Source organism: Giraffa tippelskirchi, chromosome 10 (genome assembly GCF_054371585.1).
Source record: "Giraffa tippelskirchi isolate mGirTip1 chromosome 10, T2T-mGirTip1v1.2.pri, whole genome shotgun sequence".
Taxonomy (NCBI): Eukaryota; Metazoa; Chordata; class Mammalia; order Artiodactyla; family Giraffidae; genus Giraffa; species Giraffa tippelskirchi.
Window position 1 is genome coordinate 79018433 of NC_137284.1, and position 27273 is coordinate 79045705.

Genomic DNA, 27273 nt, shown 5'->3' on the forward strand with positions numbered 1-27273 from the left:
TTTGAATATTTCCTGCACACTCTGTCTCTAGTTCAGTGGTTTTCAAAATGTCCCCTGCTCCCTGGGGACATTTTGCAGTATCTGGAGATATTTTTGGCTGTCACACTGGAGGTGTGAAAGAAGAGAAACGAAAGGCAAGAGAGGAAGGGAAAAATACCCAATTAAATGCAGAGTTCCATAGAATAGCAAGGAGAGATAAGATGGCCTTTTTAAATGAACAATGCGAAGAAATAGAGGAAAACAACAGTATGGGAAAGACTAGAGATCTCTTCAAGAAAACTGGAGATATCAAGGGAACATTTCATGCAAGGATGAGCACGATAAAGACCGGAAATGGTAAAGACCTAACAGAAGCAGAAGAGATTAAGAAGAGGTGGCCAGAATACACATAAGAACTATACAAAAACGGTCTTGACCCAGATAACCATGATGGTGTGGTCACTAACCTAGAGATGGACATCCTGGAGTGTGAAGTCAAGTGGGTCTTAGGAAGCATCACTACGAACAAAGCTAGTAGAGGTGATGGAATTCCAGCTGAGCTCTTTCAAATCCTAAAAGATGATGCTGTTAAAGTACTGCTCTCAGTATGCCAGCAAATTTAGGAAACTCAGTAGTGGCTTCAGGACTGGAAAAGGTCAGTTTTCATTCCAATCCCAAAAAAGGGCAATGCAAAAGAATGTTTGAGCTATTGTTCAGTCGCACTCATTTCACATGCTAGCAAGATTATGCTGAAAATCCTTCAAGCTCGGCTTCAGCAGTACCTGAACCAAAACCTTCCAGATATTTAAACTGGATTTTAAAAAAGCAGAGGAACCAGAGATCAAATTGTCAACATTTGCTGGGTCACAGAAAAAGCAAGGAAATTCCAGAAAAAAACATCTGCTTCATTGATTACGATAAAGCCTTTGACTGTGCAGGTAACAACAAACTGTTGAAAATGCTTAAAGAGATGAGAATACCAGACCACTTTACCTGCCTCCTGAGAAATCTATAAGTAGGTCAAGAAGCAACAGTTAGAACCAGACATGAAACAACGAACTGGTTCAAAATTGGGAAAGGAGTACATCAAGGCTGTATATTGTTACCCTGCTTACTTAACTTATATCCAGAGTACAATCATGCAAAATGCCAGTCTGGATCAATCACAAGCTGGAATCAAGGTTGCCAGTAGAAATACCAACAATCTCAGATATGCAGATGACACCACTCTAATGGCAGAAGGTGAGGAGGAGCTAAAGAGTCTCTTGATGGTGAAGGAGAAGAGTGAAAAAGCTGGCTTGAAACAACATTCAAAAACTAAGATCATGGGATCCAGTCCCATCACTTCATGGCAAATCGAAGGGGAAATAAGTGGAAGCAGGGACTGACTTTATTTTCTTGGGCTCCAAAATCACTGCGGACAGTGGCTACAGCTATGAAGTTAAATCCCTCTCTTCTTTCACACCTCCAGTGTGACAACCAAAAATATCTCTATAGACACTGCTTGCTCCTTGGAAGGAAAGCTATGACAAACCTAGACAGCATATTAAAAAGCAGAGACATCACTTTGCTGACAAAGATCCATATAGTCAAAGCTCTGGTTTTGCTAGTAGTCGTGTACAGGTGTGAGAGTTGCACCATTAGGAAGGCTGAGTGCTGAAGATTTGACGTTTTTGAACTGTGGTGCTGGAGAAGACTCTTGAGAGTCCCTCGGACAGCCAGGAGATCAAACCAGTCAATCCTAAAGGAAATCAATCTTGACTGATGCTGAAGCTGAAGCTCCAATGCTTTGGCCACCTGAGGCAATTCACTGAAAAATACCCTGATGCTGGGAAAGATTGAAGACAAAGGAGAAGGGGGCAGCAGAGGATGAGATGGTTAGATAGTATCACTGACTTAATGGACATGAATTGGAGCAAACTGGGAGATAGTGCAGGATGAGGGAGCCTGGTGTGCTACAGTCCATGAGGTTGCAAAGAGTCAGACACAACTTAATGACTGAACAGCAACAATAGCTCGAGTTGATGCTACTAGCAACTAGTAGTTAGAAGCCAGGGATGCTGCTAAAGATGCTGCAATGCACAGGACAGCTCATCACAACAAAGAATCTTCAGGCCTCAAGCATCAATAGGGCTCGGGTTGAAATCCTCTGTCTTGGAGGAACTACTTTCCCTGCAGCCTTCTCTAAGAGTAAAATCTAACAATAAAATGTCTGTGTTTTCTTATAACAGAAGTTGGAAGTATCTTATCTCATCACTGCTTTCAAACAGTCCCCCACCCACCCACCCCTAAATCCTTAAGGAAAAGTTTAGTTGTGAATTTCTTTTCAGTCTTGACACTCCCTCTCTTTACTGCAGTCATCTACCTATTTGAGCTCCTCTTTCACTGTCATTCTCTTCAATATTGCAACTGTCTTAAACCTTGGTCATTTCTCTCTATCCATCCAACATCCTAGACTCAGTTCCTTGTACTCCTCTCCTGCAAGAATCTTACTCTCCACCCCACCTCAGTCACCTGCTCACTTCTCATTGTCATTGACTTTAACTGCAGTATTTCCATCATTTCATGTGGTCCATTTTCTGACCACTCCCTCTTATCAGTTTAGCCCATTCCCTCTAGTAGTCTGATTTCCACAAGCTTTTGATCTGGTTAGGACAATCAATCTATTGATCCTCACAACTTTTCCTTGTCCCTGGTAAAATCTGATTATCCATCTACCCAGAGCCTACACCTTGCAGCTGGATGTGACTGAAGAAAAGCATTCAGTTATGCTAACTGTTCTGTCTTCAGGCTTATGACCACTAACCTCAAATGGGCCTTTAATGCTACCCAACAATATATTTCCCTGATCTCTTTATTCTCCTCTTGTAGACAACTATTTTATTTCTTTCCTCTTTCTATTTTCAGCTTTATTGAGGTGCAATGGACAAATAAAATCTTAATATATTAAAAGTATACAACATGATGATTTGATATACATATATACAACTGAGCGACTAACACACACACACTGTAAAAGGATTCCCACCATGGAATTAATTAACACAACCATTACCTCATATATTGAGTTTTTTTTCCCTTGGTGAGAACACTTAAGTTCTACTCTCAGCAAATTTCAACTATAAATTACAATAGTTTTATCAACTTTATTGTTGTTGTTGTTCAGTCACTAAGTTGGTCCAACTCTTTGTGACCCCATGGACTGTAGCCCGCTAGGTTCCTCTGTTTATGGGATTTCCCAGGCAAGAATACTGGAGTGGCTTGCCATTTCTTTCTCCAGAGGATCTTCTGGACCCAGAGATCAAACCCACATGTCCTGCATTGGCAGGTAGGTTCTTTACCACTGAGCCACCTGGGAAGCCCATTATCAACTATAGTCACCATCTTATGCCTTAGGTCTTTAGAGCTTATCAATCTCATAACTGAAAGTCTGTACCTTTTATTTTTATTTTAAAATATTTATTTGTCTGCATCAAGTCTTAGTTGTAGCACGTGGGATCTAGTTCTCTGAACTGGGATCAAACCCAGGCCCCCTCTATTCAAACCCAGACCACCAGGGAAGTCCCTGAGAGTCTTTTACCAGCCTGTCTCTATTTCTCCACCACCTGGCCCTTGGCAACCACCATTTTGCTCTGTGTTTCTAGGAGTTTGACTTTTTTTTTTTAGATTCCACATATTAGTGAAACTGTGCTGTATTGTCTTTCTCTATCAGAAAACAATAGAATAGGAAAGACTAGAGATCTCTTCCAGAAAATTAGAGATATCAAGGGAACATTTCATGCAAAGATGGGCTCAATAAAGGACAGAAATGGTATGGACCTAACAGAAGCAGAAGATATTGAGAAGAGGTGGCAAGAATACATAGAAGAACTATACAAAAAAGATCTTCACGACCCAGATAATCACGATGATGTGATCACTCACCTAGAACCAGACATCCTGGAATGTGAAGTCAAGTGGGCCTTAGGAAGTATCACTATGAACAAAGCTAGTGGAGGTGATGGAATTCTAGTTGAGCTATTTCAAATCCTGAAAGATGATGCTGTGAAAGTGCTGCACTCAATATGCCAGCAAATCTGGAAAACTCAGCAGTGGCCACAGGACTGGAAAAGGTCAGTTTTCATCCCAATCCCAAAGAAAGGCAATGCCAAAGAATGCTCAAACTACTGCCCAATTGCACTCATCTCACATGCTAGTAAAATAATGCTCAAAATTTGCCAAGCCAGGCTTCAGCAGTACGTGAACTGTGAACTTCCAGATGTTCAAGCTGGTTTTAGAAAAGGCAGAAGAATCAGAGATCAAATTGATCAAATTGATGATCCCCTGGATCATCAAAAAAGCAAGAGAGTTCCAGAAAAACATCTATTTCTGCTTTATGGACTACGCCAAAGCCTTTGACTGTGTGGATCACAATAAACTGTGGAAAATTCTGAAAGAGATGGGAATACCAGACCACCTGACCTGCCTCTTGAGAAACCTGTATGCAGGTCAGGAAGCAACAGTGAGAACTGGACATGGAACAACAGACTGGTTCCAAATAGAAAAAGGAGTACGTCAAGGCTGTATATTGTCACCTTGCTTATTTAACTTATATGCAGAGTACATCATGAGAAATGCTGGGCTGGAGGAAACACAAGCTGGAATCAAGATTTCCGGGAGAAATATCAATAACCTCAGATATGCAGATAACACCACTCTTATGGCAGAAAGTGAAGAAGAACTAAAGAGCCTCTTGATGAAAATGAAAGAGGAGAGTGAAAAAGTTGGCTTAAAGCTCAACATTCAGAAAACTAAGATCATGGCATCCAGTCCCATCCCTTCATGGCAAATGGATGGGGAAACAGTGGAAACAGTGGCACTGACTTTATTTTTTGGGGGCTCGAAAATCACTGCAGATGGTGATTGCAGCCATGAAATTAAAAGACGCTTACTCCTTGGAAGGAAAGTTATGACCAACCTAGACAGCATATTAAAAAGCAGAGACATTACTTTGCCAACAAAGGTCCATCTAGTCAAGGCTACAGTTTGTCCAGTAGTCATGTATGGATGTGAGAGTTGGACTATAAAGAAAGCTGAGCGCTGAAGAACTGATGCTTTGGAACTGTGGTTTTGGAGAAGACTCTTGAGAGTCCCTTGGACTACAAGGAGATCCAACCAGCCCATCCTAAAGGAAATAAGTCCTGGGTGTTCATTGGAAGGACTGATGTTGAAGCTGAAACTCCAATATTTTGGCCACCTGATGCAAAGAGCTGACTCATTTGAAAAGACCCTGATGTTGGGAAAGATTGAGGGCAGGAGAAGAAGGAGGCGACAGAGGATGAGATGGTTCGATGACATCACCGACTCAATGGACATGAGTTTGGGTAAACTCTGGGAGTTGGTGATGGACAGAGAGGCCTGGCGTGCTGTGGTTCATGGGGTTACAAAAAGTCACACACGACTGAGCGACTGAACTGAACTGAACTGATCTGGCTTATTTCACATAGCATGATAACCTCAAGGTTTATTCATGTTGTTGCAAATTGCAATATTTCCTTCTTTTTAAAGCCTCAGTAATATTCTGTTGTATATATCTATCACATCTTCTTTATCCATTCATCTGTCAGTGAATACTTAGGTTGTTTTCATACCTCTACTACTGTGACTGATGCTGCAATGACCATGGAATATATACCCAGAAGTAGAATTGCTGAATTGTAAGATAGTTCAATTTTTATATTTTTGAGGAAACTCCATATTGTGTTCTGTAGTGGCTGTACCAGTTTATATCACCAGTAGTGTACCAGGGTTCCTTTATTCCACATCCTCGCCAAGATTTGTTATTTCCTTCCTTTTGATAATAGCTATCCTTACATCTGTGAGGTGACATCTCATTCCAGTTTTGATTATTTCTCTGATGATTAGTAATATTTAGCATCTCTTCATGTACTTGTTGGCCATTTGTAAGTTTTCTTTTGAAAAAATGTCTGTCCAGGTCCTTTACCTATTTTTAAATTGAACTATTTGTTTTTTTTTCTGCTCTGAATTCCTTGTATATTGTGGATATTAATCCCTTATCAGATACATGCTTTGCAATTTTTTTCCATTCTCTAAGTGACTTTTCATTCTATTCGTGATTTCTTTTGCTGTGCAGAAGATTTGTTATCATTTTGCTGAATCAATTTTTGTTTAGTAGAGTCCCAGGGTGACCTATGGTTCAATAAATGACCACAAAAGAAACAGACAGAGAAGTTTATTACTCTCAGGTTCTGGAGAAAGTACATAGTGAAACACCTCACAGGACCATAAGAAGAGATCAAGGCAGGAGGTAGGCAGAAAGAATGACAGCACCTGAGGTATATGCCTTCATTAGGGTCCAAAAGTTCTGTGCTTTATGGTTCCCAGATTAAGGCTGATTGGTCAAAGAAAAATGAGTAGAATTTTGATAAACTGTGTTGCGGGGGGGGGGGCCTTATCCACAGCGGAATGCCTTGGGAGTCAGGAGAAACTGTCATAGGGCTGTTGGAGGAGTCATATCAGAAGTTTACTTTTGTCTGTGACTTTATGGGTTGTTGTGGGTTCCCAGGTGGCACTAGTGGTAAAGAATCCGCCTGCCAATGCAGGAGATATAAGAGATGTGAGTTCGATCCCTGGGTCTGGAAGATCCCCTGAGGAGGAAATGACATGCCACTCCAGTATTCTTTCTTGGAGCATACCTGGACAGAGGAGCCTGGTGATCTACAGTCCATGATGTCACAAAGAGTTAGATATGACTGAGCATCTGAGTCACATGACTTGTTTTCCAGGGCATGCACCTGAATGATGGGCTTGTGTCAGTTTGAAGCACCTGCAGGTCATTTGGCCAAACAAAATATATGCCAGGGCAGCAATACCATGGAGTTGTTGTTTAGTTACTAAGTCGTATCCAACTCTTTTGCGACCCCACGGACAGTAGCCTTCCAGGCTCCTCTGTCCATGGGATTTCCTAGGCAAGAATACTTAAGTGGGTTACCATTCCCTCCTCCAGAGAATCTTCCTGACCCAGGGGTCAAACCTGCCTCTCCTGCATTGCAGGTGGATTCTTCATCATTGAGCCACCAGGGAAGCCCACTTGTATGGAGTAGCTCAGCTAAACTCTCAACGATCCATCCTGTGATGCCTCAACATCAGGAATACAATCACCTGTGTAGCAGATATGATAAAGGACATAGGAATTGTTTTCAGAAGCCATCAAAAGCACATTTAACCAGGCAAATAATGATGAAACCTATGATGAATAGACTTGCTACCATTTGAAATCCAGTCTAGCCATTGTGCTCAGGTGAATAGAGAGAGCTGTGAGTACAAATTAAGGACCTCAAGGAGTGTGGGAATTTGTTGAAGTATTTTAATTATATTATTCATGATCTGTAAACTTTGACATAGCTTGTGGAGGTTGGCCTATACCTATCCAGACTTGTTAATGTACCTGCAATAAGAGGTGCCTTGTGAAGAACAGATGCCGCCCTGTTCTGCCAATAGGAAATCGACCACCAGTCAATTATCCATCATCTTTTGTGCTGGAGAGTCATGCTGCTGTTGCATGAGACTCAGAGTATGGTGTAGTGTCTGCCTGTGGCTGGTTAGGGTGGGTGCTAATTCCTGGGTGGTTTTTAATATTTGATCTTGTTGGGCTAGGGTGGAAGCACCTGTTCCTATGGCTGGTGATAGCCAGGCCCAACAGGGTAGAGAAAAGAATGGCTCTCTTGATATACGTGAGCAGACAATTCTCTAGCAGAGAAATGCCAAGAGGGGAAAAGGTAGCTAGAATATCAAAGGTGATAGTGTTGCAGTAACAATAGCCATCTATGCCGATTGCTTGAAGATGGAGCAGAGTCAAATGGACTTGATACTGGCCTCCTGACTTAGATCCACAATAAAGTTTGCATGAGATACTGTTTATCACTAAGAGGCAGTGAGTATACACTGGTGAGGTCCAGCCTTTTGGGTTCCAGGAGAGTTGGTAGAAAATATCACTGTGGAGGGATAATTATTTTGATGCTTACTCACAAGGTACCCTGTTTGGAGTCTAGATTAGGGGTTTGGTTTAGCCTAAATGAGGCTTGTGGTGTTTTGGAGGGAATTAACCCAAGGGGCTGATCAGTAGGAAAAACCGCAGGATAGATAGGTCTACATGGGGCTGTAGGTATGACCTGTGTGGTGACAAGCCCAACTACATTTTACTTACAAGGCCTGGGCTGCTCTCTTGAAGGTTTGTATGAATATAGTTGTTTTTTTTTTTTAATTTATGTACACAGTTGTATCAGACCTGGCCCACTTGGTTGTCGTGTGGGCAGGGTTGTGGCACACGGTGTGGAGGGGCTTATGGTTGCTATGTGGAAGGGAGTGGAGATAGCAGTTTTGATTGTGAAGTGGGTGCTGGTGGTCATAGGGGGAATAACAAGAGAAATTGGATCTGTCATGGATACATCGTGTGGAAAGCAAAGGCTATAATCTAGTACAGTGATGAACATAGCCACAACTAACTGTGGGATGTGAGCAGGTCAAAGTGCCTTATTGTGCCCAAGTGCCTCACTGTGGCTGGTGTGGTTTAGAATACAGAGTTTGTCTTACCACAGAGGTGAAGCAATGTCTACTGCTGCCAGGGGACTTACAGTTCTGTAAGTGTTCTGACACAGAGGCAAGGTTCAGGAGGCCAGCAATTAGCTGTTTTGGAGAAATAGTATTGAATGAGTTCCTCTGGGTTCATCAACTTAAAACATTTTTGCAACTCAGCCTGGAGGTTAACAGTCACCATAGTCTTTTCCCTCCTGGTATGGAAGTGATCTGGGAGGGACAGTCCCAGTGTCTAGTGGGGTTGGAGTAAATTGCTTTCTTTGACTTTCAACTTTCTCTTAGGCTATGATGTCACCATCTGAGATGGAGCTGTCTCCAGTGGTGAGTGCTTGGGCTGGGGCCATGTCATCAGAGGGGTTGATGTGCTTGGGGCCAGATCAAGGAAGGATCACCTTGTGATGTAGAGATCCAGGAAGGGCAGGAGTGGCTGGCTGGGAGTAAATTCTGAGTACATATGCTAGAGGCCTGCCTCTGGATGGAACTGTAAGGATGGACTCTACTGCTGGTTGAGAGGATCTCAGTGTTCTCCGTTGGGGGGCCCCTTGCGAAACAGTGTGTGATCTCTATGACTGAGCTTGGCGGGACCGCCATCCACAATTTATACATTTTTTGAGCATATTGATAGGCTAACTGTAGGGACATTTTGTGGAGAGCAGCTTTACCATCCAGAGATCACCCCATTAAAACTATTAGTAAATTCATTAGTGTACAAATCTGCCAGCCAGATAAGTTTGATTTGACTACATTGGGAGGGCCATTCTGCCTGGGATATAAAATTTGCAGCATAGAGGGAGTGACTAAATTTAAATAAAGAGGGAGTGACTAAATAAAGCACTGCTCCCATTGGTACCATATAAGGTAGAGGGAGGTGAGCTCTGGGTCAGAATCCACACCTGGTTGTTTACTCACTTGTTGTTCAGTTGCTAAGCATGTCCAACTCTTTGTGACCCTGTGGACTGTAGCACTCCAGGCTTTTCTGTCCTTCACTATCTCCTGGAGTTTGCTCAAACTCATGTCCATTGAGTCAGTGATGACATCCAACCATCTCATCCTCTGTTGCCCCCTTCTCCTTCTACCTTCGCTCTTTCCCAGCATCAGGGTCTTTTCCAGTTACTCAGCTCTTCACATTAGGTGGTCAAAGTATTGGAGCTTCAACTTTAGCATCAGTCCTCAGTTCAGTGTTGACGTCTTTTAGGACTGACTGGTTTGATCTCCTTGCAGTCCAAGGGACTCTCAAGAGTCTTCTCCAGCACCACAATTTGAAAGCATCAATTCTTCAGCACTCAGCCTTCTTTATGGTCCAATTCTCACATTCATACATGACTACTGGGAAAAACATAGCTCTGACTATATAGACCTTTGTCAACAAAGTGATGTCTCTGCTTTTTAATACACTGTCTAGATTTGTCCTAGCTTTCCTTCCAAGGAGCAAACGTCTTTTAATTTCATGGCTGCAGTCACCATCCACAGTGATTTTGGAGCCCAAGAAAATAAAATCTGTTACTGTTTCCACTTTTTCCCCATCTATTTGCCATGAAGTAATGAGACCAGATGCCATGATCTTACTTACGCTTTGAATGTTGAATTTTAAGCCAGCCTTTTCACTGTCCTCTTTCAGCTTCATCAAGACGCTCTTTAGTTCCTCTTTGCTTTCTGCCATAAGAGTGGTGCCATCTGCATATCTGAGGTTGTTGATATTTCTCCGGGCAACCTTGACTCCAGCTTGTGATTCATCCAACCTGGCATTTTGCATGATGTACTCTGCATATAAGTGGTAGCCCTTTTTTAACAGGGCCTGCCAGCATCTGGCACTCAGTCATCCTGTGATGCAGTTGTACACCTGACTGGTTTTGCCTTGGCGCATCTCCTGAGACAGTGTTAGGACTGAGGGGTGTACTCGCTATACTGTGACACAGGCTGTGGGTACTAAGAGTAACAGCCACAACAAAGGAGAGCATTTGCATTTGACTAGCTTGCAGGGCCTGCTTCTGGTGAGCAATCTGGATACTGACCAAAGGCTGACTGTACTTGTTTTGGAGCAAGAGTTGTTTACCTCTTCCTTCAATGAGGGATAAGGACCTGCCCTAAATGAACTGACAGCACAGTAGATTCCAGGGTTTCCGTTTGGATTTCATTTCCAAATGTGACTGGCATCCACTAGGTGGAGGGCCTCTGTTCCTGCCTCTGAGATCCACGCAGTTTTGCTAGTGGGTCCTGTAGTTATTATTTCAATCTTCTGCAGAGTTTTTGGTGAATTTGGTTTAGTTAATCAGCCTTTATAACTCAAATAGTGAGACAAAGACTATGGCCCTAGCTCCCAGGCTGATACCAGACCATTGTCTGGGCCAACAAAATCTGTATAATCATGATCTGCACACCATTTGGTAGGAATTTGTCCCCTTGGGTAAAATTGCACAATCTTCCCTCGATTGGGTTACCAGCATGTGAAAGATGGTGAGATGATAGAAACATTAAGATGGTAAAGTGAAAGTGAAAGTTGCTCAGTCATGTCCGACTCTTTGTGACCTCTTGGACTGTAGCCTGCCAGGCTCCTCTGTCCATAGAATTCTCCAGGGCAGAATACCGGAGTGGGTAGCCATTCCCTTCTCCAGGGGATCTTCCCGACTCAGGGATTGAACCCAGGCCTCCTGTATTGCAGGCAGATTCTTTAAGATGGTAAGGGGAGCATTCATCTGGTGAACACACGTGAATGGTATCCTCTCTGATGTCAAAGGAGAGGGGTTCCCTGTGAGTACTAAGAAGGGAGTCTTTGAAGAAGACTAGTAGTCAATGTTAAGCCATTGGAGATCTGGGGGCTGGGACGTAGGCAGTATTAGAGCCTGGGGTAAAATTTTCAGCCATTTGGGGACCATTTGTTGTTATGAAGCTTGAGGACCATGTCTTTGAGTAGGTCATGTGTCTTGCAGTAAGTGCAGCCTTCTGAGGCTGGTAAGCCAGGTGGAAATCCCCCAAGATTCTATGTTCTAGAGTCCAGAACCGAACAACTTGGGAGATGATATGGGTACCTTGATCTGAATTTATGGATGTCTGGTGGGCCACAGGGGATGAGCACATACCTGGTTAAGAAGATTACATGATAGGAATCTACCAGCAGGTGTTTCATGAAGGTATAGGTGATGGCGGTTCCGTACTCATGATTCCAGCAGAGAACAGCAGCAACCTGATAAAATCGATTTGCCTTTGTGAGTAGGCTCTGTCATCCAGGGGTTCATGTCCCCATGTGGGAGCCTTCCAAAGTTTTGTTTGGGAGAAAAGGAGGCTATTATCAACCACCACTTTGGCTTTTGAACTGTGGTGTTGGAGAAGGCTCTTCAGAGTCCCTTGGACAGCAAGGAGATCCAACCAGTCCATCCTAAAGGAAATCAGTCCTGAATATTCTTTGGAAGGACTGATGCTGAAGCTGAAACTCCAGTACTTTGGCCGCCTGATGTGAAGAACTGACTCATTGGAAAAGATCCTGATGCTGGGAAAGATTGAGGGTGGGAGGAGAAGGGTATGACAGAGGATGAGATGGTTGGATGGCATCACTGACTCAATGGACATGAGTTTGAGTAAACTTCGGGAGTTGGTGATGGACAGGAGGGCCTGGTGTCTTGCGGTCTGTGGGGTCGCAAAGAGTCAGACACGACTGAGCAACTGAACTTGGCTAGAATTGGGGTGAGGTGTTTAAACTGTGTGGACCTACTTATGCATGGATTCTTTTCAGTTTTTCAGTACTACACCACCCATGGTTGTTTGAAGTCACAGATGTGGAGGGCTGACTATAAATTTATAGGTGGATTTTTGACTCTGTGGGGGTCAGCACCCCAGGTCCGTATTGTTCAAGGATCAGCTGTATATGCCCATCAGTGAGTGCTGTTGCTCCCCTAAGGCCTGATGGAATACAGACTCACTCTGCCAGTGGACATGACATCTTTGGAGGAATTCTTGTGTCTGGGACTGTGCCTGGTATTTTGGGAAATGGTTTATTGGGGGCGTTGGAACAGGTGTGTAATTTGGATAGAGAGTTGGCAGTATTATTTTAATTTGCTTCTTGTTTGCTGGCTTGTGTAGGCAGACACATGAGTGACCATGTTCAGCATGGTCATCTCTTTCTGAGTGGAGTCACCCAGACAGGCTTTCCCTGAATCAAGAAATTATCCCTTTGCTAATGTCCAGACCAGGCAGTGAGCCTGTTTAATACTGCCCAGGAGCCAGTTAAAAGTGTATGTCATTGGGAGTCTCATTTTCATGGCATATTGTAGAGTCAGGCATACCTATAATAGGAAAGGAGGGAGTCAGGGTGAGAACCACCTGCAACTGTTTGAGAAATATGGTGCCAATAGACCCATCTAGCTTAATTTGTACTCTTTATAGTTTTACCTGCTATTCCTTGTAGGCTGTATGAAGTTCACTTGGGCAATTTAGAAGGGTTATGCAGAGTTACTGTGGTTTAGACTCCTCTGTCTATTAGTCAGGAACATTTATAGCAGACCATTAGATCTTGTGCTACCATGCGCCAGAGGTGACCCCAGGATATCCCAGAGGGTCAGAGGATGAAGTGTGACAGCATTGAGGTGTGCAGAGACAGAGGGGGTTGGCCCCAGCCACACTTGCCTTTTCAAGAAGCCCTGACTTGTCCTGCAATGGTGCCCCATTGTACTGGTCAACACTCAGAGTCCTGGGGCCATCCACAAACATGGGGGTCCGTGAAGGCGAGTCTCCTTCTCTTCCTGCTAAGGTCACTGCCCCCCACTTTGAGGAGCTCACACTTGACCTGGAGTTGCCATTAATACAATGTGACTTTGTGAAAATCTTAACCAGTTCTCCTGACAGCAGTTATGTCTGTGCATACAGTCAGGAATTATACCCTCAATCTAATATCCACTGGGGAAATTTACCTGCTGTGGGGCATTAACAGGAGGAAAACACATCTGATGCACTTTAAACCAGCTCCAGTGAGTAATGCTTTGACGTTTGGGAAGACTCTAGTTGCTTCCTTTAGAGTTTACACTCGGGGATGGGAAGCAGCGGTACACTCCACCCAGGCAGTATGCTGCAGCATGAAGGAGCAGAAAACATGTGGCCTCCCAAGGACCTGTGAGTAATAAACTTCTCTGCTTCAGTTTGTCTTTTGTTGAACCACAGCTCACAAGGGCTCTTCTTAACAAATGCTGATTTAAGAAAACCGTAACAATTGTCATCACGGACAGGATGGTAGAGCTGTGCTCACAATTGACCACAGAGAGTGTCTTTTGCTGCAGTGCAGATGACTGGTCCCAGGTGGGAAATTCTATCTGGAAGGGGTCCACATCTGCAGGTCTTTGTTTTCTGCTTCTTTGCAGAAACAGAGTTGTGGTTTAAGTCCAATGTTTCCTTTTTGGTTTTCTGTCTGAATGATCTATCCATTGTGGAAGGTGGAGCACTGAAGTGAAGTGAAGTCACTCAGTTGTGTCCGACTCTTGGCAATCCCATGGACTGTAGCCCGCCAGACTCCTCCATCCATGGGATTTTCCAGGCAAGAATACCGCTGTGGGTTCCCATTTCCTTCTCCAGGGAGTATTGAAGTCTCCTACTATTATTGTATTGATGTCTGTCTCACCCTTCAGGTCTGCTAATGTTTGTTTTATATATTTAGGTGCTCTGATGTTGGATGCATAAATATTTTCAATTGTTTCTTTTTGAGGGGTTGACCCCTATTATTGTACAATGGTCTTATTCAGCTCTTCTTTTAGTTTTTGGTTTAAAGTCTGTTTTAAATTTTAGCTACCCCTGTTTGCTTTTGATTTCCATTTGCATGGAATAAATGCCTTTTTCCATCCCTTTGTTTTCATTCTATGTGTCCAATCAGCCTGGCCTGAGCTCCTGGTTGCTTCTCAAACCTTTGTGATTGTCCAAGCCGCCATTTTTGTTCTTAGTTGTTCCCAATAGTTGAAGGTGTGTCAAGACCTGACAGTGTCCCAAAGGGAAAGATGACAGTTAACTCCTGGATGGAGGCTAATTAGAAGCTGGACCACCAGGCAGCAGCTGTGAAAGGATAGAGTTAAACCCCTTCCAAGAAGAAACTGGGGGATGGCATTTTTGCCTGTTCCCTGCACTGAGCCTGGGTGTTTTAGCTGCAGGGGGGTGGTGACAGGGGGAGGAGTCTCCTGCATCCGTTTAAAAACTGCTTCTATGTCTGCTGTAGTCTTGTGGCGCTTTGAATGCAAGTTCCTTTGACTATCATAGCTAAGTCACTTGGGGCCTGTCCCCCTTGTAGAAGCCTTAAAAGTTGGGATGCTACATGTGTGATCCAAACTCTTTGCTACTCAGGGAGAACCAATCTTAATGAAATGGAACTGGGGATTCCGTCCCAATAGTGTGGTGCTGTGCCAGGGCAGGGGTTTATGGTGAGAGTGTGTCTAGCTTTTCTTCTCCATTTTGATGTGGGTATTTGCTCATGGTGTCACTCAGCTAGTTTCTGGATTTCTCTCTGAGGGAATTGCTCTGTGTGGAGCTGTGTGTCAGGTGTATCCACAGGAGGAGGGAAGTTCAGGAGCCTCTTGGGTCACCATCTTGCCCCTGCTTCCTCTTTTCTTTTGAAATTCAAAACTTTTCCTTCTTAAACTCACTTTCTCCCTATGTCCTAGGAAAACAAGAGTTTTTCATAAGCTCCCATTATCCCATCTGCTCACCCTTCATACCTGCTATGATTCTTCCCTTCTGTTACTAAGAAGGAATCATCTGTACTTTTAAGTAGGGCCAACTCAGCAGCGGGGCGCTGGAGGCTGCTCACATAGGCTTACTAGGACTGGTTGTTAACATTTCTGGGATATTGTGAGCTGGTCCTATTATGGAAATCAGCAAATGCTATAAACTGGTGTTCTTCTCCTGCTTCCCAGATGTGGAAGCATGAACTCCTTGCCTACTTATGCAATATACCTTAAGCAATGTGAATAATGTTATTTTTCACGTTTAAAGTTTTTGTAAAGTTTGTCTTTTATAGTATTTGTTGTTGTTCAGTCAGTAAGTCGTGTCTGACTCTTTGTGACCCCATGGACTGCAGCACGCCAGACTTCCCTGTCCTTCTCTATCTCCCGGAGTTTGCTCAAATTCATGTCGATTGAGTTGATAATGCTATCTAACCATCTCATCCTCTGCTGCCCCCTTCTTCCTTTTGCTTTCAGTCTATATTTTCTCATAAAATGTTTCCCTCCACAACATTATGTTTACAAGATACATTCAGGTTGATATGTGTAACATTAGTTCATTAATTTTTATTGTTCTGCCCCACTCTACAAGGATATGAGCACCACAAAGGCACAGATTTTCATCAGTTTTATTCTCTGCTATATTCCTAGAACTTGAAACAGTGGCTGGTACAAAGCAGGCTTGGTACATATTTAGTTGATGGAATGAGGGGGGTCTGCCTGAAATTCTACCTCTGCTGTTCTCTGAGTTAATATGTTACTCAGCTATTTGAGAGCTTAGTAGATCTTAATATACTGACTCACTTGAATTTTCAAATCTTATCGAAGAATTCATTTTGCATATCCTTTACCACCAGAAGAGGGCAGGCTTAGAGGAAAGAATAGGTTAAGAGATGGCAGTTAGACATTAACGGGGGACCCGAGCTGCTTTGGAGTGTCAAAGCCACCAGGTGGCAGTATGAGCATGTTGGAAAACCAAGGTCAAGGATTTGGGATACTGGGGTCTATAAATGCATTTGGGTGCACCAAACACACACATTTCTTTTTTTTTTTCTTTTGGTCAACTCATCTTTTATTAACATTAGCCTTCTGCAGCTTTATATAAGTTGTTGCTTTATATTTTCCCTTACATTCGACAATACTAATTTTGAAATATTGGAACAGAACAAAGCAGATTAAAAAAATATTTTTTTCATTGAGATAAAATTCACATAACATAGAGATCAGCATTTAAACTATTTTAAAGTGCACAGTTTCAGTGAGTTTTAGGATACTTACAAAATTATGCAACCATCATTACTATCTAATTCCAAAATATTTGTATCATCCTCCAAAGAAACTACCCTGTACCCATGAAGTAGTCACTTCCCATTCTCCCCTCCCTTCATTCTCTGGCAACCATTAATCTACTCTCTGTCTCTATGGATTTACCTATCTTGGGCATTTCATATAAATGGGACTGTTCAATATACAGCACAAGTTTTTAATGGCAAGATTTATCTCTAAAGTCAAAATATGGCTATGTTACCATAAAAAAGAATGAAATAATGCCATTTGCAGCAACATGGATGGACCTGGAGATAGTCATACTGAGTGAAGTAAGTCAGACAGAGAAAGACAAGTACCATATCGCTTATATGTGGAATCTTAAAAAAAAGAGTACAAATAAACTTATTTATAAAACAGAAATAGAGTCACAGATGCAGAAAACAAACATAATTACAAAGAGGGGAAAGGATGAGGAGGGATGAATTGGGAGATTGAAATTGACATATACACACTGCTGCTGCTGCTGCTGCTAAGTCGCTTCAGCCATGTCCGACTCTGTGCGATCCCATAGACGGCAGCTCACCAGGCTCCCCCGTCCCTGGGATTCTCCAGGCAAGAACACTGGAGTGAGTTGCCATTTCCTTCTCCAATGCGTGAAAGTGAAAAGTGAAAGTGAAGTCACTCAGTCGTGTCCGACTCTTAGCGACCCCATGGACTGCAGCCCACCAGGCTCCTCCGTCCATGGGATTTTCCAGGCAAGAGGACTGGAGTGGGGTGCCATTGCCTTCTCCGCATATACACACTACTACATATGAAATAGATAACAAATTTCTAAATAGATAACTAACCTACTACATAGCACAGGGAAATCTTTCCAATACTCTAATGACTGATATGGGAAAAGAATCTAAAAAAGAGTGGATATATGTATATGAAGATGTCCCAGCTGGTGCTAGTGGTAAAGAACCCACCTGCCGGTACATGAGACATAAGAGACACAGGTTCGATTACAGGGTTGGGAAGATCCCCTGGAAAAGGGCATGGCAACCCACTCCAGTATTATTGCCTGGAGAATCCCATGGACAAAGGAGCCTGGTGGGCTATGGTCCATAGTGTTACAAAGAATTGACACAACTGAAGCAACTTAGCAAGCATGTATGCATATGTATATGTATAACTGATTCACTTTGCTGTACACCTGAAACTAACACAATGTTGTGAATCAACTATATTCCAATAAAAATAAGGGTATGTTCCATTTAAAATATCCAAGCTATATCCAGGATGAAAAAAAATGTACAGTTTTGGAACAATTAGTAACTCGAACTTGCCTTAATACTTTGTAACAAGAGTGTTAAGAACTACCCAGATTGGGGTTGCCTACCCTCTTGAAGATGAACACATCTCTTGATTGCCATGAGATTCTCTAGTATTAGTTGATTGCCATGAGACAAAGACTAAAGGATGAAAGCAGCACAGACTAATTAGCGGGGTCCATGTCCCTTTAATTCCTCAGCAAATAAAAAGCAAACCAATTTCTAGACATTATCCATCAAATACTTCGATTCCTGCTGAAGACAGAATTCTTTCCTAGTTGCCAAGACTCTGGGCCTGGAACTGGCTATAAGTGGTCCCTGATGGGTTTTGCCTGCACCCCACAGCCCACAGAGCACAGCCTTGGTACCTATGGGAACAGCAGAGCTATTAACAGCCAAAGTTGAAGGGAGTGAGGAGAGGAGTTTGTCTTCCTTGTGTAACTTTCCCAAGGGTAGAATTTTAAGCTCATGGTAACATTCAATCACATAACCTTCTTCATCTTATTTGGGATACACAGAATATAGATTCTGTCAATATATTTTTACAGGCAATGATATCAAGAATGGGAGCAAATAAAATTTCTTACTCAAGGGGATGTATAAGCAAGGGGGTTAAAGATGCTTCAGATTCTCTCACAATACAGAATAGTAGTTCTTCAGTTTGGGAAGGGCACAGGTCGTCACTGGCTGTTAGTCACCCTGCTGCCCATGAGAAAGAAAATCATTGCAGGGAATTCCTCGTGGTCCAGGGGTTAGGACTCCAAACTCTCACTACTGCGGGCTTGGGTTCCATCGCTGGTCTGAACTAAAATTCCACAAGTCGCGTGGTGCAGCCAAAAAAAAGGAAAAAAGAAAATCATTATGTGTAGGTGTGATGAGTGTCAGGCCCAAGAGGGTTTTTCTGAGCAGCTGCCATAGCATTGAGTTAACATCTTCACTAATTACAAACTCAGAAATATGCAAGTGCTTTAAAAATAGAAATCGACTGAAGTAAAAGGGACATTAATGTAGGGAAAAAAGACTCTAATAAGCTGTAAATTTTTATAACAATAGGACTATCTAGCTGTATCTTGAAAATTATAAAAATTTTAGATTATAAAAAGTTCAAAGAAAGATAAGCATAAATCTATGGAACGAGATTTTCATTCATTTATTATCATTCACTAAACATTTATTTGGCTTGTGTTCTGCTAGATGTACCTTGATCAAGAGGATTGAGTTGCCCTCAAATATTCAATTCTGGTAATTTTAGATGATCCTAATGAAGAGCAAAAGGGGCTTCCCCTGTGGCTCATTGATAAAGAGTCCACCTGCCAATGCAGGAGACACAGGTTCGATCCCTGGGTCAGGAATGTCCCCTGGAGGAGGAAAATGACAACCCACTCCAGTATTGTTGCCTAGAAAATTGCATGGACAGAGGAGCCTAGAAGTCTACAGTTCATGGTTCTAAGAGTCAGACATGACTGAAGCAACTGAACACAGCAATGAAGAGGAAAAGAGGAAGGTGTTTGAATAAGCCAGTTTGATAGCCAGAGGTATTTTCTGTTTAGTTCAGAGTTTAATCAAAAATGTGCAAATGATGTAAATAAGGAAATATGATTAAGGATGAGCATAGAGAATGTCCTAAATCTGTAAAAACTGACATCAGGTACACTGAAGCCCAATGTGAGTTGAGAATTACGAATCTGCTAAGGACAAAAGAGCTTTATAAATCATATTTAAAGCAAAAAAGATAAAGAATTAGATTTGGTGCTTGGGCCCAACTGTGTAATGTGAACAACTGACAGAGTAGGCAAAACTCTATGCCAAGGAGGATGCTCTTCATATTGAAAAAGATTAAACCAAAGAAGGTTAGAAGAAACTAGAGCCCAAGATGGGTGAGAAATGTGAGTATCTAAGTTGTGCAGAGGTCTAAATAATTTTGATCATCTAGACTTCATGAGGCCTCCCTGATGGCTCAGCCAGTAAAGAGTCTGCCTGTAATGCGGGAGACCAGGATTTGATCCCTGTGTTGGGAAGATCCCTTGGAGAGGGGAATGGCAGCCCACTCCAGTACTCCTGCCTAGAGAATTCCATGGACAGAGGAGCCTGGCGGGCTACAGTCCATGGGGTTGCAAAGAGTCGGACATGACTGAGAAACTGATACTAGACTACATGGATTATGTCCATCCAGCATGCTCAGACAGCCCAGAATGAATGGTTGAACAAATGTTATTTTGAAAATCAAGGAGAATGAAATCAAGATCAGATATTGACAAAAATGGAGGCAATTTTCCAAAAGGAGAGGGTGAAGAACCCATACCTGATTTGATCCTGGGCAAGATTCAAGAAAGGATTGTTTAAGGTGTTACTTAGGTGCTCTTACAAAGTAAACACATCATAGAAGTGAGGGTTTGTTAGAGACAGGTATTTTCAGGTTAACCTATTTCCTTTGTTTTGACAAGACTAATTCACTTGTAAAAGAAGAAATGAAAATGACAGTACTCTTGACTTCTGCAAGGCTTTGAAATAGGTGTTTCATTAACATCTTCCAGACTCCAGGGTCTTTGAGTGTAGGGAATTATGCCTATTATTTATTTTTGGGTTCTACCCCCCATGCCTCCCCCACACCCCCCCACCTACACCCCCTGCCGCCCCCCAACCCAATGCCTGGAGCAGTCTTAGTAGTTTGGCGAAGTTTGTGTTTTAGATAAACAAATATATTTACCTAATGAAGGATGCAGGAATAAGGCTCCAATGCTTGTACAATTCAGTGGTTACTGGTTAGACAATCTTGCCTGAAGGATCCAGCCAATGACTTAATACCAAATTAGACTATTGAAAATTTCCAATTGTGAAGCAATAGGTATAGGACAATGCCATTTCCGTTTTGGAAAATTATATACTTGAATAGAAAAATGGAGAAAATCTTTATCTGTTACAGCAAGATGGTAAACTAGTATAGCTATTCCAGAGAGCAGTTCTCAGTGAAATTAAGAATGTTTTATACTTTATAACCCACCAGTTTGAGTCCTGAGAAACTCTTTACAGGTCCTTAAGGAGACAGAAATGAGAACGTTTATCTTGGTTTCATTGGTAGTAAAGAATAGGAAGCAACATAGGGCAGGACCTTAGATCTGAGCAAGAGGGGCCTCTGCTCTGGACTGTGCACTTTAGAAGTCTCTGATTATCACAAATATACAAAGAGTACATTTCTTAGAGTACATATGGGCACCTTGGTCACTGACTTGGTACTTAGGGCTGGCAGAGCTTGGGCCTATAGCCTACATATCCTTTTTTGTGACTAACGATATTCAGGTTCCAGGAAAATGCATCCACATCTTGTCCCATGTTCTTTCTTTATTTGTTTATTTATATTTATAACTTTCTGGCTTCTCTGGGTCTTTGTTGCAGTGGCTTCTCTCGTTGTGGAGCACAGGCTCTAGGACACACTGGCTTCAGCAGTTGTGGTGCACGGGCTTTGTTGCCTTATAGCATGTGCGATCTTCCTGGGCTAGGGATCAGACCTGTGTTCCCTGCATTGGCAGACAGATTCTTAACCACTGGAGCACCAAAGGAATCCTGTCCTATATCCTTTGAAAAGGTGGCCTTGAGGAAATTCTCTGGCAGTCAAGTGGCTAGGACTCTGCTTTTTCACTGCTGAGGGTCCACATTCAGTTCCAGGTTGAGAAACCAAGATTTTGTGGACTAAGATCCCATGAGCCATGAGGCCAGGCCAAAAATAAATAAGTCAATAAAATAAAATAAAAAGTGGCACTGGATTAGACTATTGTGAAAGTCTATAAGGTGTTCTGGCTTCCCCAGTGGCCCAGTGGTTAACAATCTGCCTGCAGTGCAGAAGACACAGGAAACTCAGCTTCGATCCCTGGGTTGGGAAGATCCCCTAAAGGAGGAAATGGCAACCCACTCCAATATTCTTGCCTGGAAAATCCTATGGACAGAGGAGCCTGGCGGGCCACTGTCCATGGGGTCACAAAGAGTCGGACAAGACTGAGTAACTGAACATGCATGGGAGAAAATAAATTAATTACTCAACGACTCCTCCTCTCAACTGTTACAATGCAATAGATTCTTGCAAAATGCAGTGTCCTTTCCCAGCAGCGCCGAGCATCCCTTTCTTTGCTTCTCTCTTGATATTCCGACTTGTAGTTCCTTATAAATCAGTACTGTATTTGCAGCAGATAAATATAGTAGCTGAAGAACATTTGCAATAGTGAGCAATTCCTATTACTAAATGTGTGGTTTAGACATAATGTGTACAATGGAAAACTGATTCTTTACATTGGCAACTAAGTGGACACCAAATGCTAGAATTATGAATAGTTTTATTTTTATAAAAAGTATTTTAAAAGGTATAAAGTTTTAGAAAACTAAATTTAAAATTCAGATTTAAACATTTTTGATAATCCTCTGCTATCTATTAATTGTAATTTATATATTGCCTTTGAAGTTGAAACTGCAATACTTTGGCCACCTCATGCGAAGAGTTGACTCATTGGAAAAGACCCTGATGCTGGGAAGGATTGGGGGCAGGAGGAGAAAGGGATGACAGAGGATGAGATGGCTGGATGGCATCACTGACTCGATGGACGTGAGTTTGGGTAAACTCTGAGAGATGGTGATGGGCAGGGAGGCCTGGCGTGCTCCGATTCATGGGGTCACGAAGAGTTGGACACGACTGAGCAACTGAACTGAACTGAACTGATATATTGCCTTTAATGTAATAATGTTGAATATTTTAGAAGAAAAAGACTTTTTTGAAAAATGTACATGAAATTTTATTTTAATTTTTACTTTTACGTGTATTTTAGTTTAGTTTACTTTTTTCTTGTCTTTTTTTTTTTGACATACCACGCTGCAGAAGCACTAAGTCCTAAATCACTGGATCACTAGGGAATTCCTAGTTTACTTTTTAAAATAATTAATTAGTTTTTGTCTGCACTGGGTTTTCTCTTCTGTACATGAGCTTTCTCTAGCTGTGGTGAGCAGGGGTTACTCTCAAGTTGTGGTGCATGGGCTTTCCTTTGTGGTGGCTCCTTTTGTTGCTGAGTATGGGCACACGGGGTCAGTAGTTGTGGTGCATGGGCCCAGTTGCTCGGCAGCATGTGGGATCCACCCAGACCAGGGGTTGAACCTGAGTCCTCTGTACTGGCAGGCAGATTCCTAACCACTGGACTACCAGGGAAGCCCTCCTAGCTTACTTTTAAAATGAAAATACTTTCAAGTTGTGTAAAGTCAATATATTATAGGTTATTTTAAAATCTGAGTCACTGAGAATATAAGTCAAGGTCATTATACATGTAGACAATACAGAAATGGTGTTCAAAAAGAAAAAAAAGCTTAAAAGAAAAGAAAAAATCTTTGAAAGAGGCAGTCTGCTTAAATTTTCCAATGTAAATTGGAAACAATGAAAGCAAATAGACTTCTGTTGAGAATGACCCACATGAAATTCTTGAATAGGAGATAACAGTTTCTTATTTAATGGAGATTTGATAACTGATCCATGCAGTGAAGCTAGGAAGAAAATTATTCTTCAGATTCATAGCTTAAGTCAAATGGAATATGTGCAGTTTCATATTCTTTATTAATGAAGATTTAATGGCTAGCTAAAGCAATTCAAATAAATAGAGAATGATACATGAAATCAGCAGGTTGGATGAGCAAGAAAAACACTGAGGCTTTTCAGTGTTCGTTGAACAATGCTCCTGGATAATGATCCTAGATAATCATATTCTTCTGTTCCAAATGAATTTTTCATTTCTGTTTTCACTTAGCAGAAACTTTAGTAAATCATTTTACACCAAAATGCTTTCAACTGAAATTTAAAAGCTATAGAAATTATATTTTGTATTTGAAGTTTCAAGGCTATGTGTTTTGTTATAATCTCACAACCAGTTTTCAAGGTCAGCTTTGACTAATGAAAGTATTTGTGATTGGAAATATTTAGGTTCTTGATTAAAAGAACAGAAATGTCACTGATACCTACAAAACCACACATGCTATTACTAGAACTGGGAAAAAAAAAGGCCGAATAAACAGAAAACGATAGCTTCACCATTATAAGCAAACACTTATGTAGGACATTATTGTAATACTCTTAAAGTAATATTAACAACACAGCATTTACAGAAAGCAGTGGAACATTTCTAGGTTTAAAATAAATGATTTTCAAATTTGAAGCTAGAATGGCTAAACATTTAAGACAGATAATGATCATCATCTATATGGAAAATTAAATAAAAGATGAAAAAATGATTAATTTGATACCTCAGATATGCAGATAACACCATCTTAATGGCAGAAAATGAAGAAGAACTAAAGAGCCTCTGGATGAAGGTGAAAGAGAAGAGTGAAAAAGCTGGCTTAAAACTCAACATTCAAAAAACTAATGCTCCTTGGAAGGAAAGCTATGACCAACCAAGACAGCATGTTAAAAAGCAGAGGCATCACTTCGCTGACAAAGGTCTGTATATTCATAGCTATGGTTTTTCTAGTAGTCATGTATGGATGTCAGAGTTGGACCATAAAGAAGGCTGAGCGCCAAAGAGTTGATGCTTTCAAACTGTAGTGCTGGAGAAGACTCTTGAGAGCCCCTTGGACTGCAAGGAGATCAAACCAGTCAATCCTAAAGGAAATCAATGCTGAATATTCATTGGAAGGATTGATGCTGAAGCTGAACTCCAATCCTTTGGCCACCTGATGCAAAAGCCAACTCATTAGAAAAGACCCTGATGCTAGGAAAGAGTGAGGGCAGGAGAAGAAGGGGATGACAGAGGATGAGATGGTTGGATGACATCACCAACTCAATGGTTATGAGTTTGAGCAAACTCTGGGAGGTAGTGAAGGACAGCAAAGCCTGGCATGCTGCAATTCATAGGGTCACAAAGAGTCAGATATGACTGAGCAACTGAACAACAACAACAACAAAGTGAGAGAAGAAAACATAGATAGAAACCCCCAATCTTTGTGTAATCAACTTCAATTAGGTGGTACAAAGTCATGTTGAATAATTTTATACACATGCACATTTGAACTACCAGAAAAAAAAACAAAGTGGAAAATTAAGAAATATTCCATTAGTATCACCCCTGATGTAAAAAAAGCACAGGCCTTTGGCTTAAGTAAAAAACTGATAAAACATTTTTCCGTATTAAACTTTGATTCAGAAGATTGCCAGAGGCAAATCTGCTAAGAACCAAATCTGCATGGTCCTGAAGGTGTGCTTCTTTCCTTCCATTGGTAGGTTAGCAGAGAGCTCGCTCTGAGGGACTGAGCCTGTCTGCAGAGGGACAGTTAGGCTGCCACAGATGCCAGTGTACCTCTCCTACAGGTACAGCTTCTTCAAGGGTGTTTCCAAGGCCCTCAATATGAGACCTCAGCCTCAGGTTCACACACTACTTAGCACTCTTCCTGAACTCAAGATCCCTTGTTATATTCTTAGGTCTTGGAGAGACAAGATCTTCCTTACGCTCTCTTTGTCCAGTTGATGCATATGTAGCACATACTACATATGGGGCAGAGTCCTTTCTCCTTGAATTCTGTTTGTTGAGTTTGTGCTGACTAATCCCTTGCCTCAGACCAGTCCTTGGGACTTTGACCAAGGTCCACTGAGAACACCTATGCCAGGCCTGTGCTGTGGGGCAATGAGAGCTCAGGGCACTGAGTATGATCTATCAGTAAATCCTATGTTCACAGATGTACCATGGGGCCTTAGAAGTCTATTACTGAGCCCCTCCATGCATGATAAAGCCTGTGATAAATATCCTGCTAAAATAAAACGCACATGCCTTATTTTAGCACCAAATCCAGAACATTCGTGAAACCACTTCTGAACTTTGTTCACATCTGTTAGACTTATTTATGTCAATAGCAGTCATATTCTTCGGAATAAATCAAAGATCAAATACAACATTCTGAATCTGTCCAAACTTTGAACATCTTGATGAATCATATACAATATCACTCCTGACCACATGAAGAAAATGCTTCCTAAATTTTGTTGGAGTACTTGCATTTAATTTAAACAAGATACAAGGTACATTAGAAAAGTTAAGCAAAATAATAGATTTTGAGCAAAGAGTGATTTGCAGCCTTTGCAGGAAAAATGAAAGTAATTTTGAAGTTGCACTGGCCACAGTGATTTGATATAAACTGTTCATTGTTATTACTAATGTTGACAAAAGTGTTACAAAAATCCCTTACTTAGCTAAGTTTCACTTTTGAAAATGGTAAGTTTTTTAATTTTAGAGAAAACAGCTTTCTAAATTGTAAGATATTTAACAAAGACATCATTCAATAAAATATAAAGAAATTAGAGCAAAGAAAGAAGGGTTTTATATAAATTTCATAAATAAGATTCATGTACAAATAACCATCAAACTAAATTCCACAGAGCATGCTTTCTGTCCATGATAGATTAAGACATAGTTCAATTGAAGAGAGATCTGAACAAACTGATTAGCATACTTCCAGTTTTGATTTTCTTTGTAATATTTGAGCATTGATAATTTGGGAGAGAAACTTAAGGAATATTTTAGGGACCAATGTTTCTCTAGAAAGATAGGTAATGAAAATGGCAGTATAACTGACAACTATTTATATGGTAAATGAAAAAATTTGTCACATTTTTTGTTATAATAATTTATCATATGCATTACAATTTTTAACATGATGGTGTTATAGCATTATAATATATATGAGGATAGAAATAAGAATAATAGTTACTGATAAAGTAGAGGAATATGAAAAAGAATATACATATATAACTGAATATATATATGTATATATATCACTGGATCTCTCTGCCACATACCAAAAACCAATACAACAGTGTAAATTAACTATACTGCTTTCTATTCTAAATCTGCCAGGTTTTATCCTTGAAGCATGTAACATTTTGGTCAGTTTCTTGGCTTAAGAAATTTACAGCTGGTCCATTGGGATGCCATATAGATTTTTAAAAGTCTAAGGAGAGTACAGGAATATTAAATGGTTTTATGACTAGTATGTTTAAATTCTGCCATCATTATATTTCAAGCAAAACTTGAGAACATAGACTCTAGAAATAAAAGGTCTGGATTCAATTGATGATCTACCATTTTTTAGCTGTAGGACACTGGAAAAGTTACTTGACTGATGAAGACTCAAAGGAATTTTCTCATCTGTAAAATGGGAATAATAATTGTCTTTATGTCTTAGGGTTACTTTGAAGATTAGTTGATTTAATACATGCAAAGTACATTCTGAACAGTGCCTGGCAGAAAGTAATTGGTCATTTATTCTTTGCTTAATGATGCAGAAATCTAGGACTTTGAGCCAAACCTTTTTTTTTAAACCTTTTGAGCAAATGCAAAGCTATTTTTTAAAGCCCATCTGGAGTGAAATACAAGCCAGTATTCTTAATTTGCATATTGGAATGTAAGTCT

General features: G+C 41.2%; 1 protein-coding gene across 1 annotated transcript in view; it reads left to right on the forward strand.

Annotated features, from left to right (window-relative positions):
* The first annotated feature begins 6718 nt into the window (after positions 1-6718).
* Positions 6719-27273, forward strand: part of CCDC126 (coiled-coil domain containing 126) — an 86032-nt gene continuing 65477 nt past the window's right edge. Inside the window, exons 1-3 of the mRNA XM_081536463.1 lie at positions 6719-6811; positions 7033-7279; positions 8857-8895. The gene's annotated coding sequence lies outside the window, so the exon portion shown is untranslated. The remainder of the gene's footprint in view (positions 6812-7032; positions 7280-8856; positions 8896-27273) is intronic.